Source organism: Echiichthys vipera, assembly GCF_963691815.1.
Source record: "Echiichthys vipera genome assembly, chromosome: 2".
In the NCBI taxonomy this organism is placed as follows: domain Eukaryota; kingdom Metazoa; phylum Chordata; class Actinopteri; order Perciformes; family Trachinidae; genus Echiichthys; species Echiichthys vipera.
The window spans coordinates 26,901,906-26,918,840 of record NC_139827.1 but is presented as its reverse complement, the minus strand read 5'-3'; positions in this window follow the sequence as shown (position 1 = coordinate 26,918,840).

The window sequence follows — 16,935 nt, the reverse complement described above, 5'->3', positions numbered from 1 at the left end:
ATGATAGGGAATTGCATTGCTCCATATTGTATCTTTAGAACGGTGATTGCAGTGTGTATTCTTCATTACACTCACTAAAACCTCCTGACTACAAGAAAAAAATTCCCCAATCTTTGTAAGGTAATGAGAATACTGAAAACATTTTTTTTTTTAGTTTTTATCTTTAAGATATCATGTGTCCATTACAGTGGACTTCAGAACGCCATACATGTGAAACGGAACCTTGATGGCAACTAGTCAGTCCCAAAGGAAATACAAAAAACGTCAACATGAGTTGTACATCCACATAACTGTCCATCACTATTGTTTTGTTCTGCTTTGTTGGGCTTTTAAGATAACATGTGTCCACAGTGGACTTCAGAACGCCATACATGTGAAACTGAACCTGTATGGCAACCGATTAGCTCCAATGAAAATAACAATAAGCCAACATGAGATGGAGTTCAACATCCACATAACTGTCCATCATCACTATTGTTGTGCTCATTTGGTATGATACTTCAAAAAGCAATTCCCCTTCTTGGAAATACATAGGAATAGCTTGCACTTTGTGCACATCACATGGCTGCTCATGCAGCCGGATCTGCAACACCTTGATGCATGTGTTTCGTCCACCATCTCTGGAAGATGGATGGCTCCATAGTGTCTCACAGCCGCAGTTGGCTGCGGTTTCCACTTTTGACGTGGGGGAGTGTAATCATCTTTGCTGTCACTTTTGACTCCTGCTTGGGCCAGAGTAATCAGGTCTTCACCAAGGGGCAGTTTGAAGTCAAGGAACTTCAGTGGTTTCTTCCCCAGAGACTGGCAGTCACTCTTATACTGAAGCCATGAGTTGGTGAACTGCAACCACTGTCCATTTCCGAGTGCTTGAGGCCATCCTGTAAAAACTCATCATTCGGTCAAACAAGTCCACACCACCCATGTTGGTGTTGTACTCAACAATTGCCTGTGGCCTTGACACCTGGACAAACCTTTTGTCTTTCTTGGACCATTTTCTGTGTGTGTCCTGAGGTTCAATGTCATAGGCAGAGGATGCCATGGCAACTGGCTTGTTGTCCAACCACTTTATGAGAGCAAGTTCAGGAGGGCTCCGTCTGACTACCATCTCTGATGCCCCTCTTCCTTTCTTTCTGAAGGGTTTATCCCCTATGATCTTGCAGGCCTTTGGAACTCTGTTTTTCATGAGGGTTCCAGTACCTGTCATCCCTTTTGCCAACAGAATGTCAAGGAGGTTGATCGTCGTACAGAATCTGTCAAAGAACAGGTGGGTTCCTTGGGGAACAGACTCTGTCAAATGAAGAACAGCTTGCTCTCCAATGCCCTTTCCTTCTGTAACTTTAAAGGTAGTCTTGCCTTGGTAGACCACAAAGTCTAAGACCAGACCAGTGGGTGCGGCCAAGACAAAAACCTTCAATCCAGTTGGGTGTGGTTTGCCCAGTACATACTGGCGCAGTTGGCATCGACCAGTAAATGGAACCATTTGCTCATCAATGCACAGTTTTCCTGTTCTAGGCAGACTAAGACATCCTTGCCTTACTTTGGTCAAGAAGGGCCTGATTCTCCACAAGAGATCACTTGCTTTTTCATTGTCTGAAACATCAAGGTCGTTGACAATCTTATGGGAATTTCTCAGCTTGTAAAATCTTTTTCTGGTCATGGATTCTGCCACAATTTGAACTCTGGTATTTGAGGCCCAATACATTTGAATGTTTGGATATCTTAGACAGCCCATGTAAACAGAATTCCCAAAGAATGTCTTCAGTTCTTCAGGAGTGGTATTTAGTGTCGCTCCAGACACAAGGACTTCACGCTGATTTGTGCACAGGGCCATTCCTTCAAACACAGAGTCATCAATGTACTGCTTAAAATAATCCATTGGGCTCCAATTTTGGCGTGTCAATGCATCATCTGTCTGAATAATGGGAGGATCATCGAGTTGGAATTCGAATCTAAAGAAAACAAATAAAGGGAGAAAAACTAAATGAAAATGAGTCTCAATTGTTAAGTTAAGTTAATCTTTTTTTTATACAAACTCAAAGTGTACTTTGAATTCTTGCTCCACAGTGGATGGATTGGACATAGATGTAGACTGTTCTGCCTCATCTGACGCCTCAGTATCTGCTTGCCCTGCCTGTGTTTCATCCTCAGAGTTCTCTGAATCATCTTCCCCTTCTTCTGGCTCAAACACTGCATCTTGATCTTCTTCATCAGACAACTCAATATCTGAGTTCCCATCAACAATTTGCAGTAAAATTCTCTCTGCTTCTGAGAATGACTCCCTTCCTTTCCTTTGAAATAAAACAGAACAAAGTAGAGGAAATAACTACACATGTCCACTATGGAGGACATTTTTTAAATACTCAAATACTATGCTAAAATAGACCTTAAATAATTCAGAAACTGTTTTAATGTGTTCTTAAGAGACAACATATGTCAACAACATTTTAAGCCAACATTTTCTCAATAAAAACTATTATACACTTATTTTTCCTCTTTTCATGTTTTGTTCTACAACATCAAATATGTCAGTAACCCACTCTCGAATTTGGAACCTCTTTTGTTTAAAAAAAAAAAAAAAAGACAGTTCCTACGAAGTGGCTAAATGATACTACTCACTAGTCCTAGTGGTTGCACTGAAGCCATGCAACCGTGGTGCCGTTTGTTTAACTTAACGTTCTGTTAACTTCTGGTGATTGCATTTATGCTTCAAAAATCATTAGTTTTCATTTGTGAAGAGTATCTTCTGAATAAAAATGTGTTAGTACCATGAATAGAAAATCCAGTGGAAAAATCCCCTTGGCTTTTTGTTGAGGGAACAAGGACTATGCTAACTTCTTGGGTGGCTTATAATAATACATCATTTCTGCAGCACAATGGTACGGGTTCTGTTACAAGAATGTGTGTGTGTGTGTGTGTGTGTGTGTGTGTGTGTGTGTGTGTGTGTGTGTGTGTGTGTGTGTGTGTGTGTGTGTGTGTGTGTGTGTGTGTGTGTGTGTGTGTGTGTGTGTGTGTGTGTGTGTGTGTGTGTGTGTGTGTGTGTGTGTTGCCATTATACTTACGAGTATTTTTAACAGTTGGACCGGGTGCTCATGGCTATGGTTTGGCATCACACTAAGAGGAGAGTCATGTCGCAGGCCACTCTGCTGCATAAGTCACACGGTGAAAAGAGAGAAAGGCTTGGGTGTGAAAGCAATAAAGAAAAGAGGACATGAACAGACCGCGCCTCTTTTAGATATGTCTGCCTGTGGCTCATGAATAACCCAGTGCAGATTCAGTGGTTGACAGTCGCAAGTATGGATTCCTCTCGGCCAGGGGATTGAGAGTTTTTTTGTTTTGTTTTTTAAATACAATAAAATATGCAATGTACCAGCAGGATAGGTTTTTTTTTTTTAAATACAATTGACCTTGTGGATCTTCTTGTGTCAAAAACCGAAATAAGAAATGCATTCTCATAATTGTATCTAAATCAGACACACTCACGCACAATCTCCTAATGCCTATGCACTCACAATGTGTCCTAAAACAGAAAAACAAAGAGTGATAAGAGATTTACTCCTGTGCCATTATTGATGGGTTAAGCATGTGCATAAATCCCTAACAGTCCAGGCCATATAACTAACACATTTCCCCTTTACACGGCCCAGTGGACATTTCAATACGCCGTAATGGAAGTGTGTGTCTGCTTCAGTCAAGTTAACTGGCACAAGCGCTCCACAGCTTACGGCAATTGACAACACCCTCCTACTCTAACTCTACTGCTCCATCACTACCTTCCTCTCTCACACAGGCAGCTGCAGGCTGCTAAATAACCGTGCCAAGATGACACCTGACACATTTATGGTCAGGGCACAGTGTGTTTGTTGGGACCAGTATATCAAATTATAACACTGAGGAGGAGTTACTCTGTTAGAGCTCTATGCTTCTTGGGTTTTAATCCTTATTTATTCAGATAAGGTCTGCTGAGTGTGCATGTTGGAAAGATTGCTGAGCCTGCAGCAACCAGCCTCCCTTCCCATTCATAAACACACTCACACCTGCGAAAGTGTGCTAAAGCTAGCCAATGAATGGCTCCATTGGAGGATTGTGATTATCTCAGGAAACGGGAAAGACCAGCAGTACACAACAGACCTGGTTTCACACTGAATCTTTTCTCATTTGCTTGGTTTTTCTAACGCTTAGATACTTACAAACACTTGAACTTCACCATCCAAACCCACCAAAAGTACAAAAACTACCAACATGGTGAAAGAAAAAATAAAACAAACAAAAAACAACTTGTTCAGTTTGTTCCTGAAAAGGGATGCTGAACTGAGATAAACCCTGGTGATATCACTATGAGCCCATTAACACCTGGTATTAACATGTCATCTCTATCTGAATACATTGTCTGGATGATGACATCAGATCCATGTGTCTTTGCATTTGGGCCTGCTTTCAAAATGTATTCTTGTTACCTCGATTGTGAATTGGGATCTCAATATGCATTAGTTAGATGGCATTTTTCCTATAACATATAGATAACATAATGCCAGGTGTTGAATGGGTGACATCATCTGTGTCTCAGCCGAAAGAATAAACTTCAAATTAGATGTGGCGGGCAGGGAATGGAAAGCACAGCAGTAGATAGATATGCATCGCAATAAGACGAGGATAGAAAAAGAGCTCACAGAAAGGAGGCAGGGACCAACCAAGACGGTGCATTAAAGCATGAAATGTGACAAGCCAGTAGACTGAGTCATAATGTACGGTAATCTTAGACGTATGGGGGAAGATTTTGGGTGCAGATCATAAGCAACAGCTGGGCATTGGACGATGGCTTTCAAAAATCACACCAAGATCCTGAAAATAATTCACTCTTCTTCACTTCTTAATGTAATGGCTGTGTGCAGGGCAGACTGTTCCACGGAGAAGAGGCACTCGAGCGAATCAGAAATGAAGGTGTGCCAAGACCCAACCACAGCGACTTCCTCGTTGATCCAATAAGCAAGTGCCAAAAATGTCAGTTGTCTGAGTGTCCACTAGGGGCAGTTTTCATAATAGAGCAATTTCTCATTGACCCCAGGTTAAACAGGCCGTTTTCACAGCATCATTAAATCTATTTAAGGCCTGGTACAAAAAAAACATTCTAGTCTGTATCGAGGTTAAAGTTTATGAATAGTTAGGGATGCGGCCTCTTGAGTGACAGCTAGCCGCTGGCCCTCACTTCTCCTCGGAGGTCAGCCAGATGGACGTATCTCCCTCCCTACCACGCCACATTAATGCCCTTTTTTGGTAAGAGGAATTGAGGCGGAGTCAAAGTCTGACAAGATGGTGACTCCCATAGGCGAGTACAATTGGATCAAGTTGTGAGAACGGACCCCGACGGAGAGGCTACGGCCATTTTTTATACAGTCTATGAGGTGTACACCTCAGCCCTAGGGCTTATGGCTGGGAAAGAGGAGTAGATTTTAATGTCATGGTACAGTTATGGTAAGTGAGGGGATGTTGTGATGGGGTGAAATAAACCAAGAAGCAACCTGCAGAAATCCACTGTTCCCCTCCACATACCTGATAAGTGCAGTGGTACAGATCAAATGTAAATCCTCAGACCCAAGAGCATCACCAGACCCTGCATCTTCTCTTGCTTGTCAACAAAAACCTGACAATCTGGCCATATGCTTATGGCATAATTACAGTGTTCAGTTGCAGTTGGTGAGTGTGAGGACGAGATCACTGGTTTCCCGTCAAACCTCCTCATTCAAATCTTTGGTTTTATCATCAATCTTCAATTTTCTGTTTCTAATTATTCACAACCCTGGTGTGTGAACTAATTCCAAAATAAGTGATCAAATTTGAAAAATAATTGGACCTAAATGCAAATATTATATAAATACCATTTAGTAGGGTTGGGCGGTATGAAAATTATATATAAATATCTGTTGTATCCAGTATTTTCTATATAATTTCTATTCTTTGTCATTTCTATCATTACTAACGCATTATGTTAATATTTGCCTCAGTTGGCCAGACTTTACATCCTGATCCTTGCATGTTGTAACCATTTTACACTAAGGTTCTTAATAAAATGAGAAAATATTGAGCAGTACTTTTTGTACATTTGTACAAAAATGGGCTTTACCATGTGGTTATTTCATATAGACTATTTTTTCATTGAATTACCAGAATACATGCTATACCATGATATATATCGTTATCGAGATATGAATTGACCTATATCGAGATTCAAGATTTCGGCCATATTGCCTACGTTATAGCGTCAGGTATTGCAGGGCATGCAATACTGTAACAACACAAGTCCAGGGGAAAAGCACTGACGTATAAAGCAGGCAGAAGCACACAGACCCATGCACACGTAGGGTAACAGGTGTAATCTGTCACAGTCAGCAAAGCCCCCAGAGCTTTTACCATGCACTTAGTAGTCCCCCTTCTGTGCTCTTACATCATCACATTAAATTAGGTTTTTTTGTGAGTGCATGTGCGTCCAAACGTGTTTAACTTTCTGTGACCTTTGAGTCGAGAGTAATAATTTTTTTCTGAAAAAAATATATTGCTTTTTAACATCTTAACACTGGTACATACTGTATGAAAGAACACAAATTATACATAACAAGATTGATCTACCAACCTTTAGTTTATTTGATCTTATTTTATTAACAGTATATATTACAAAACATTTGGATTTTATTCTTCATAAGTTTCAAGTTCCCCTAAATATATTTTAAAGGTTTTTGGATATAATGCTTATGCTCTAATGGTAGGTGTTACACAAACAGTACAGAAGTGAAGACATGAATGTGCTGTTGATGGAAAACAAAGATACAGAATCCGTGCAAGGAAAATTCTGGGGACCCATCTTCTCAGTCTGATCTAAATAGTTTAAGACTGAAACAGATGAACAGATGAAAAAAAGTAACTTGGAAAAATTATCCTGGTAAAACGTTTTTGTTTAGGTCACAACTAATGGCATTCAAGAACGGAATCAGCAGTGAGTTCACTTCAGGTAGCAGAGGGGGCGTCTCTTGAAGGCAGTCCCTAAAATACATTTCTTTTCTTAAGTGGCACGGTATTTCAGTGTAGCTGATTAGATTTCCTGATGTTTTGGAAGTGTTTCATTCAGATTAGGCGGATTAGCAAACAACCCACCACTTTGATACATCATCACAGCAGCCTGGATCTAAATCAAACTATATAATCAGTCAAACATTTCTTTCAAAATCAGTTCAGTCAAAAATCCGCTAATGACTCAGTTTAACCTGTCAGCTTGGTATGTGATGGCTAGTGTAAAGGTTGACACACATACACTGGAGAATTTGTCCAACAACATGAGTTTGTGTTTCTATGGCACACTATAGGAGGGATTTTATCCACATATTCCCTGAGTTGCAGATAAAGTAATAAGTTTATATTTCCTTACGATGTAAAACGGCTCAATCCTGGTTAAAAAAAAAAAAAGATGAGAGGTATAGAAATGGATGGATATTCTGTGGTCACGTATACTGTATTACCACTAGATGGCAACCTAACCACTGAGTCCTATTTATTTTATAGCCAAATCTGAAGCCGGATCATGGATTTGTACTAAACAAAGGAATAATGACACTTTGTTTGTATGTGTTTGTGCATCAGCATCTCATTTAATGTACTTCTGTACTGTAAATCTCATGTGTTCATATAACTCCTAGTAACATTTGTGGAGGGCAGGAGGGCCCTGGGCTGAATGTGCAGCAGGGCCCCTATTAACCAACCATTCCTCTCACTCCCTGTGCATTGTGTGCAGTATGATTATGATTATGATTATTATTATATTATTATTATTATTATTATTATTATTATTATTATTTTATTATTATTACTATTATAAGTATTAGTTGTAGTAGTAGTATTGCTACACAATGTACCTTGGGTTTTGTGTGGCCCCTGGGGGTCTTGTTTCACCAACTATTCACTGTAAGAGTGTGATGAATATTGGTGTAATGCCAATCACTCGTCCTAGAAGCCCATTGTTGTAAGACGTTAACGTAACAAAGCACAGAAATGAAGTGAGTACTCAATACCTTGAACAAATAAGTACGTCCAAGTGAACAAGAGAACAACATTGTCCATCTAAACACTCTTGTCACACTATTTCAACCACTCAACCAATCAGACCAAAGAGATACAGCATATGTGTTGCCACTTTTAAATGTCAACCTCATGTTATGCTCAGGCTCGGGCGGCTACTGATATAAACATGGACCTGGAGGCCCTCGACCAGCTTTACGGCTGTTTCAGAGGACTGCAAGGAACTGAGTTGATGTTTATCCACAGACACTCAATCAGCAGTGCTGAGGTAAAAATGACAAATATACATTCATCAGTTTCAATTTAATCACATCTTTATATAGAGTCAAACAGTCAAAAGCTGGTCTCATGCCCTCAGCCCACTTAAATGTATGCTGATGGGTCGGTCTTTGCTACATGATGAAATGGATTCACAACATGTGGCTGTAATTGTTTGAATTATATTCTACATGTAAATGATTGACGGAGGAGTTCCTTCCCAGCACTGTTGAACAGAACACGATGATGTCTAGAATCATAGAGATTCAGACACTCCAGACAGACCAGATCAGTCCTTCAACTCACATCAACTGAAACGAAACAGAGACACTTTTCTGTTGTTCTTTTCGTTCCTAATTCAATATGAGCTTTATGTTTCATTCAAACCCATACTTGGCATTAAGTGACATGTCAGGTAAGCTGAATGGTAAAGAAAAGTTAGATATATTGAACTGTAAACTATAGAGAAAAACAGAAAATGCTGTGTGTGCACGTCAACTTAGTTCAAATGTATGTAGTTATGAAATAAGGATTGTGTCTTTTTCTAATTGATAATTAATTCAAACCAACGTATTGTTGGGGACAGTTTTTAGTAATTATATATTTTCACTGGACCCCTACAAACCCCGTGCATGCCGGAGGGAGCTCTGCAGTCCTCCATAGGTTCCTACAATACACATACATGTGGGAGGGAGCTCGGCAGTCCCCCCTGGACTCCTACAAACCCAATGCATGCGGGAGGGAGCTCTGCTGTGCATGAAGGAGCTCTGCAATCCTCCCTGGACCCCCACAACCCCATGCATGCATGAGGGAGCTCTGCAGTCCTCCCTTGACCCCTACAAACCCCATGCATGCAGGAAGAAACTCTGCAGTCCTCCCTGGACTCCTAAAAAACCCATGCATGCGGGAGGGAGCTGCAGTGCTTGAGGGAGCTTTGCAGTCCTCCCTTGACCCCCACAAACCCCATTCATGCGAGAGGGAGCTCTGCAGTACATGAGGGAGTTCTCTAGGAGTCCAGGGAGGACTGCATAGCAGATCTGCTCATTAAATAACACCAACTCAGTCACCTCACCATACACTCAGCAGCAAAGAGGGAAGTCCAAGAGGTCTTAGCTCCAGGACAACTTCCAGCCAGTAATGGACAGCACTGCTTTCCAAGCTAATGGCAAACACTGGATTTAATATAAACTTAGAGGGTAACTTTGCACTGTTGACTAAAGCGTAATTTCTCTGGCCGGAATAAAAATAAGCTTGTTCCACCAGCACTAACTTAAAACGACGTTTGACTGAGTAATAAATTGTTATTAATCAAGTCATGCAGAAAGTTACTTGTAAAGACAAGACAAGATTAAACTAGACAGATGTCACTAAACTAAAGAGAGCGACTAAAAAGACTAAGGGCGCACTCACACTGTCCATTCGTACCGTGCCCCGTGCTTTAGGGTGATTGTCTACCCCATGGACCTATTCTTGGAGCTCCACACTTTACACTCCACAGTGTAAAGATCTTGTATCAACCAATGCAGTCTCACAATAATTTACAATAATATGATGTATTTGTTTCATTCACCAGTTCTTAAAGGGGACATTGAATATTTTTTTATTCTATCTATCAAATATGGTTATTGTGTTTCCATTCATCAACGTTTGCGTGTTTAATTTCCAGTTTTCCACTTTTCCTCTTTTAAAACTCATCATGGTCCATTATAGAGATGTGAGGAAATCTGGGGAAAAAAAGAACTCTAGCCGTCAGGTTGAGACAAGAGGTGGAAAGGTCTGACTCTACTGCACCTCTCAGCCACCTGTCAGGGCCCCATACCTATGCTGCTTTGGATTTATAACAGGCTGATATACCTGTAAACTTTAAGAAAGAGTTTTCATAGTGAAAAAGAGAAAAGTGTTTACCTTTTCAAAGCCAGATTTTTCATCAACTTCTTCAACTTCAAACTCCATCTTCTGAGTCTTGTACTAAAGATAAAAAAAGAACGCCATTTTCAATCTTACACTGTTTCCTTCATGGGCCATATATCCTATACCTGTGTGATAAAACATACCTGTTGAAAGGTAGCTTGAACTATATTTTGTGGCACCATGTTCCTTTAAAGAGTACAGAAAAAAAGCACACTACTGTCATGAAGCTGATGAGTAAAAATATTAGCTTGTAAATGTTGATAGATTGGAAAATGCAAACGCAAAGAAACACTTTATCAGACCCCTTGTTATTCATCATCATCACCTTCACCAGCATTCAGACCGACCCCAGGCTTGACCAACTGTACCAATATTATTCCTACAGCAAATCATCCAAGATTAACCAATTAGCATCGGGGGTGGGACTAAGGTCATTGTCAAACTGTGTTTACATAAACAGCATGTCTCCTCACTGCACTTTGTTTTTTCTTTGCTCCACTCCACTAAAGGGAAACTTTGCAGCACCTCAACCAGCATTGGCAACACATGGCGGTGGAAAATCCTGCGCCAAGTCATGTGTCAAGTCAGTCAGACCCCCGCTGACAAGTGAGCAGGGAGCTCCGGACGGGGGCAATACAGTGGGACACACTATTGTGCACACACTGCCCACAGTGCAATGACACAAAGCTGGTTGATATGTGAAAATCAGCAACGTTTCCCTTAAAACTACAGCAAAACCAGTATGCTGGTATTGCTATGCATCAGTGTCAACTTAAAATTACTTTAGAATTATACGCTGTTGTCTTGTGATATAGAAAAGGAAGGACGATTAGGAAAATCAAAACCCCTCCCTCCCACGCTGAAATCTGTTAGAGTCGAGGCAATATAGGACTGAAGATGGGAAGTCTTCTAGTTAAAACTAAGGCAGCCTTACAGTCCTGATGCGGTTTAGAAAGGTGGTGCTGTTGAACGATATTGTGTTATACTCAAAAAAAAACTTCAATTCAAAAAACTATACTGACAGTATTCCTATTATTTTGTTCACCCCAGTTCAACAGCAACACAATACATCATCTGAAATAATCAAGTTATATCAACACCTCTCTAAAGTAGTTCCAACAAAAGCTGAACATCATTACGTTCATGAAGGTAGGATTTACCGCAGGACTGTACTGCATTGGTTTTAGCTAGGTGTACCTTACTGAACGTATTATAATTCTCTTACCTGTAGTAACAGACAGAAGAGTGGTTGAAATAAAGTACACCATAGCACATATGATGATTTTTCTGGAGATGTCAATCATCATACTAGAAACTCCTATTAAAAATAAATACACAAGAGCATTAGTAAAATCATTTAGCAATTGCTGTCAAGTCAGATGATGTGTGTTACATTAAACCTCTGTAAGGATCATTTCTTAAAACATATATAAAATTGCTGTGAGCTATGTAAATTATTCATATATATCATTAAAATGACTTATTGCTGTGCGTGTAACATGAATAACTTAATGTAACAACTGACAGTGGGAGTGAGGAATACACCTGTGGCTTACCTATTATCACACATGAGGATTTCTCCTGGGACACGATGTACTCTTTGTCCAGATTTGACATAGGGACGTATAGGTCTTCAGAGTCATGCCAAGAGCAATGGCTGTGAGGCAGTCACACAGAAATATTAGAACTTGCACACAGAAAAATATTTTAAAACGCTGAGAATATAAATGTAACAGGAGCAAAACAAACCAAGTTTAATAACCTTAAATATAATATAATAATGTCCTGTATTTGCACAAATAACACATAAGCTCTTTGTAAGCACATGCTCTAAACACATTGAAGATGGTTGTGGATTTCGGAGGGAATGTAGCCCCACCCTCCCCCATCAACCTCCCAGTCGACACTGTGGAGTCCTTACGCTTCCTGGGAACAGTGAGCCGGGACCTCAAGTGGGAGCAGAACATCAGCTGCATCACCAAGAGGGCTCAGCAGAGGATGTGCTTCCCCCAGCAGTGGAAGAAGTTCAACCTGCCAAAGGCAATGATGATGCACTTCTACACGTCCATCACTGAGTCCATCCTCCACCTCCTCCATCACCATCTGGTACGCTGCTGCTATTGTCAAGGACAAAGGTGACTGGCTGCAACCTGTCATCCCTCCGGGAACTGTACGCCTCCAGGACACTGAGGTGAGCAGAAAAGATCACGGATGGCCCCTCCCACCCCGGACATAAACTCTTAACATTCCCCTCTGGCATGGGATTGAGGTCTGTCCAGACCAAAACCTCTTGCCACAGGAACATTTTTTCCCATCTGCATCTGGCCTCATAAATAACAAGGCACAGGACCACCACCCACCCCCACAGTCATCTGCATCTATCCAACGCATTAGACTTGGACATCTGGACTATGTATATACTGTGAAATTTTGCACAACATTTTAGCACAACCCCTTTGTATGTTCTGTAAACCGTGTGCAAAACTGCACAACCTTTTGTAGTTTTTAACTGTTAAATTGTACAAATTTTCTTTAAAAACATCAAAATTAGAGAACAAGTTATTAATACTTGATTTAATCTGAAATGGTGTTTTTTTTATTGTTAAGAATTTGAATATCAGCTGTGGCGATACCACTGCTGTCCTAGCATGTTTTTTTTTAATAACCAAGGCACTTCAACAAAAACCTTTATTTTTCTGAAAAAAGCAGTGAGCAAAATTAGAGAACACTTTCAGATACCTCCCAGTTATTGGTATTGATCTGGCCCCTGGTGACAATTTACTTAATTGTTGGACACACCCTATTTATCTGCAGCTCTCCTGGTTACTTTGCAAGATGACAAACTGCTCTAAGGAGACTGAAACCCTGAGACAGCAGGTCAACCGGACGGAGGCCATCAGAGAGAGGTTGGGCGTGCCATGTCTATGATTTCAAGAATATTGAAACTTTACAAGGCCACAGATTCATGCAACCGCTCAAAAAGGTCGGTTGTCCACGTAAAACAAGTGCACGAGAGGACAGGATTATGTGAAGACTCTCAATGGGGAATCGGTTCAACACTGCAGCTGGAGTTGCTCTACAGTTCAGTGCTGAACAGGGCAAGGAGCTGTCTCTGCACACAGTGTCTCGTTGTTTAAGACAATTTGGACTGAAAGCCCACTCTGCAGTGACCAAGCCTCTCGTCATACCAGAAAATCTGTGGCACAAAGTAATGTCTAATAAACTCACTACAGTTACTGAACTGTGGAAGAGACTGAAGAAGAATGGACCAAGATCAAACCAGAGCAGTATGAGAAACTAGTGATGTCCTGTGGGTGCAGATGTGCTGAAGTCATTCAAAACAAGGGCCTCTACACTTCCTGTTCATTTTTTAATCCTATAGTCACAAGAGAACATTGTTTAAATCTTCTCTTCTGACACAGTGGTTACTGTTCTCTAATTTTGCTCACAAAATAAAGGTTTTTGTTGAAGTGCCTTGGTTATTTAAAAAAAACAAAAAACATGCTAGTACAGCAGTGGTATTCTATCAAATTCTGAACAGTAAAAAATAACAGTATTTCAGAATAAATCAAGTATTTATATATTTTTCTCTAAGTTTGATCTCTATTGTATGTTATAGTATCTTTTTCAATGTTTCTATTCATATTCTTGACTGCAGTACTTTGCTTTATTGTCGATTTCTTTTTAATTATTGTGTGCATTGACCATCAAGCCATATGTCTTGTATGCGAAAACGCACTTAGTAATAAACTCTTTCTTCTTCTTCTTTTCTAATGACACGTCACAACTTAATAAAAAGTCAAACTAAATACAGTGCAATACAACATACATTAATAAATCATAATTCATCATTGCATGACATACTTTCACAGGCTTGCATTGCATGTGTCAAGATTCATGTCTGTTGTGATATTTTAAACCAAATCTAAACCATTCTTGGGTCATTAATTGTGGTCCTTCCCTTACAGTATATTGCAACGAATTCAACTGTCCACTAGATGGTGGTGTTTAATTTATCTCTGTGTGATTAAATCCCAGGATACCAGGCCGCCATGTTCAAATAGCAAAATGTGGTGTTTTCATTTAAATTATGTAACACTTGTTGCCTCAGACATGCATTTGTAGGTATACCAATAAGGTGTTTTTGTCTTTTGAACCGAAATTTTAACTTAACAAAGTTCTTATGTCTGTAACTAATAACAATGTCAAAATTGAAAATAAATAAATAAAACATTTTTAAAGGTAACTATATAGAGACAAATCTTATTAACGTTAATTATTCATTAGTTTTCTTACTCCACATAATAAAACTAGATAGCTTAAGTAACATTGGCATGGTTAGCTAGCATAAACATTTCATTTCATTTACCCAGGGCAACAGTGATCATGCTTAGTTACATAGCTAATTTCAATTGATGTAAGACATGACATTTTAAAAAAATGAGCAAAGGAATGACATTCAGTACTCACAAAGATGATTAAAGTCTAGTGGCAAGTTACATAAAAAGATGTTCTGTTTCGGTGAGTTGAGCACACAGCCTCAGTATCTCGGTGTAAGGTAACTGTTATCTTCACTTTAAGTCACAATCACCGGGGATGGAACTTAATATGTCTGTTGACGTTACGATAGTAAACTGATTATCATGGAACTCTATTGCCAGGAAAGAGTTGCTTATGTCCTGGTCGACTTCCAGTCAGCTGTTGTCATTCAAATAAACTGCTTTAGATTGCACTGCAACCGGAAATAAACATGGACGCGATACAGCCACGGGAATACTGTAAACCAGGACACATCATGTTTATGTTTACAACTGTGAAAAAGTCTATTCGCGTTAAGTACAAATCAGACTGACAACTTAACAAACAGGATAATACACACACACACACACACACACACACACACACACGTAGAAAATGATGGACCTTTAAATAAATTTGCACTGTTGGGGTGATCCAGGTAGGACAGCTCCAGGATGAGCACTCGTGTCGGGGGGAAGTTGTCCAGTCAGTAGACTGTGGTTATGATCAGCCATGAGAGGGTCTGCCATCATTTCAACGTTTTCTCGTTACATGGCACACCAGCTTATTAAATTAATGTCAGATTAAAGACTAACAGTCTGTGTCTGGTAAACTGGAGAGTTTTCTCAATGGACATACTACTTTTCCAATAAAACCCCCGGCACAGACACAAGGGCTATGACAGTCTTTTGATGATATCAGACAGAATTCTCAAGTAGTTAGGTCGGTGGAGATGGTCGATTCCAAAGTCTGGACCCAGGCAATATTGATGTATCATTGATCATTTGGCCTTTCTCCTGACCAGACAGTTATGAGAAATGTCTTATGTGCACAAAATTAGAAAAACATTGACCCATCACGATCAATTACGTCTGGTGGCTGATATAGAGCTTTGTACGAAGTTTCTTATCAATAAACAAGTCTCTTTTCACAGTTTGACAGTTTGAGAACATTCAACAAGTGTTTCTGTACACGCTCAGAACATCAGCGCGATCTAGCAGATGGGACCCAGCCTTCCTCTGATTTAAGCATTTAAATCACTTGTGTTGTACATCTAACAGAAACATATGCCGCATTGTCAAACAATAACTGAAGGATTTTACCACAACATACATGTCACTGGGGTCAGGAGTCATTCAACTCAGAGTAAGCCTCATGGATAGCAGAACAACACTGCCACCTAGTGGACTGTCCCAAAAACACATCACTTATTGGTCTTGTGCAACTAAATCGGAAAAGAGGAGTTGAGGGAAGAAAAACTGGAAAACAATGTTTTAGAAGAAGACGTTATACATTTATTATTGAACCAGCTTTTGAAATCCAAAAGACGGGGTAGGGGATTAAAAAAAATCATTGCACTACTTAATAAAGTATTACTAGTAACTCTCATACAAAATGTACAAATGTTTGTTAAAAATGTCATTATCATAATAACAGGCCTTCAAATGATTTTGGTTACAGATATAATACATAATGAAACTACTATGATGTAATTTTAACGATAGAGTTTCATAGTTTAAAAAGGAAAAATATTCAAACAACCCAACAGCTTGTATGGAAAAGATTAGCAAAATGAAATAAGCACTCATCATACTGGTTGCGCCATTTTCTAAAAAAGACATAAATAGTGGGACTGAGGTAATTGCTATTGTACCAAGCAACAAAAAAAAACTGTCCAACAAAAAACAATCCCGTGACACAAAATGGATGCATACCGTCACAAATATGACCTTTCACCCCAAAGAAAATAAAATGACAGAAAACATAATTTCCCTCCATCCCTCGGGGCTTTTAGATGACTTTATACACTGACAACACTGAAGAAGAGGTTATAAAACTATGTTTTTCACTGATACACTTTCAGTTTGGATGGACACAAGTACTTCCAGAAAATGAAGTTTAGAAAAGGCTTCTCAGATGTAACACTTGTGCAGGGGCCTGGCTGAACTTTCCAAACCAAACTTTTGTCTCGGCAATCTCTATAAAGGCCTATGTCAGGTTGTCATCTTGAAACAAAACACAAAATAGTGAAAATGACATTGGAAAGCCTGCCCTGTGTTACATTATCACATGCTGACATAGGCCTCGTAGAGATAAAGTGTTGTTAAGAAATAAACAGCTGAGATGTGGGAAGAATGTTGAGAAATTGATATATTGGGATACTGTAGGTATTGGAAGATGTGAAGA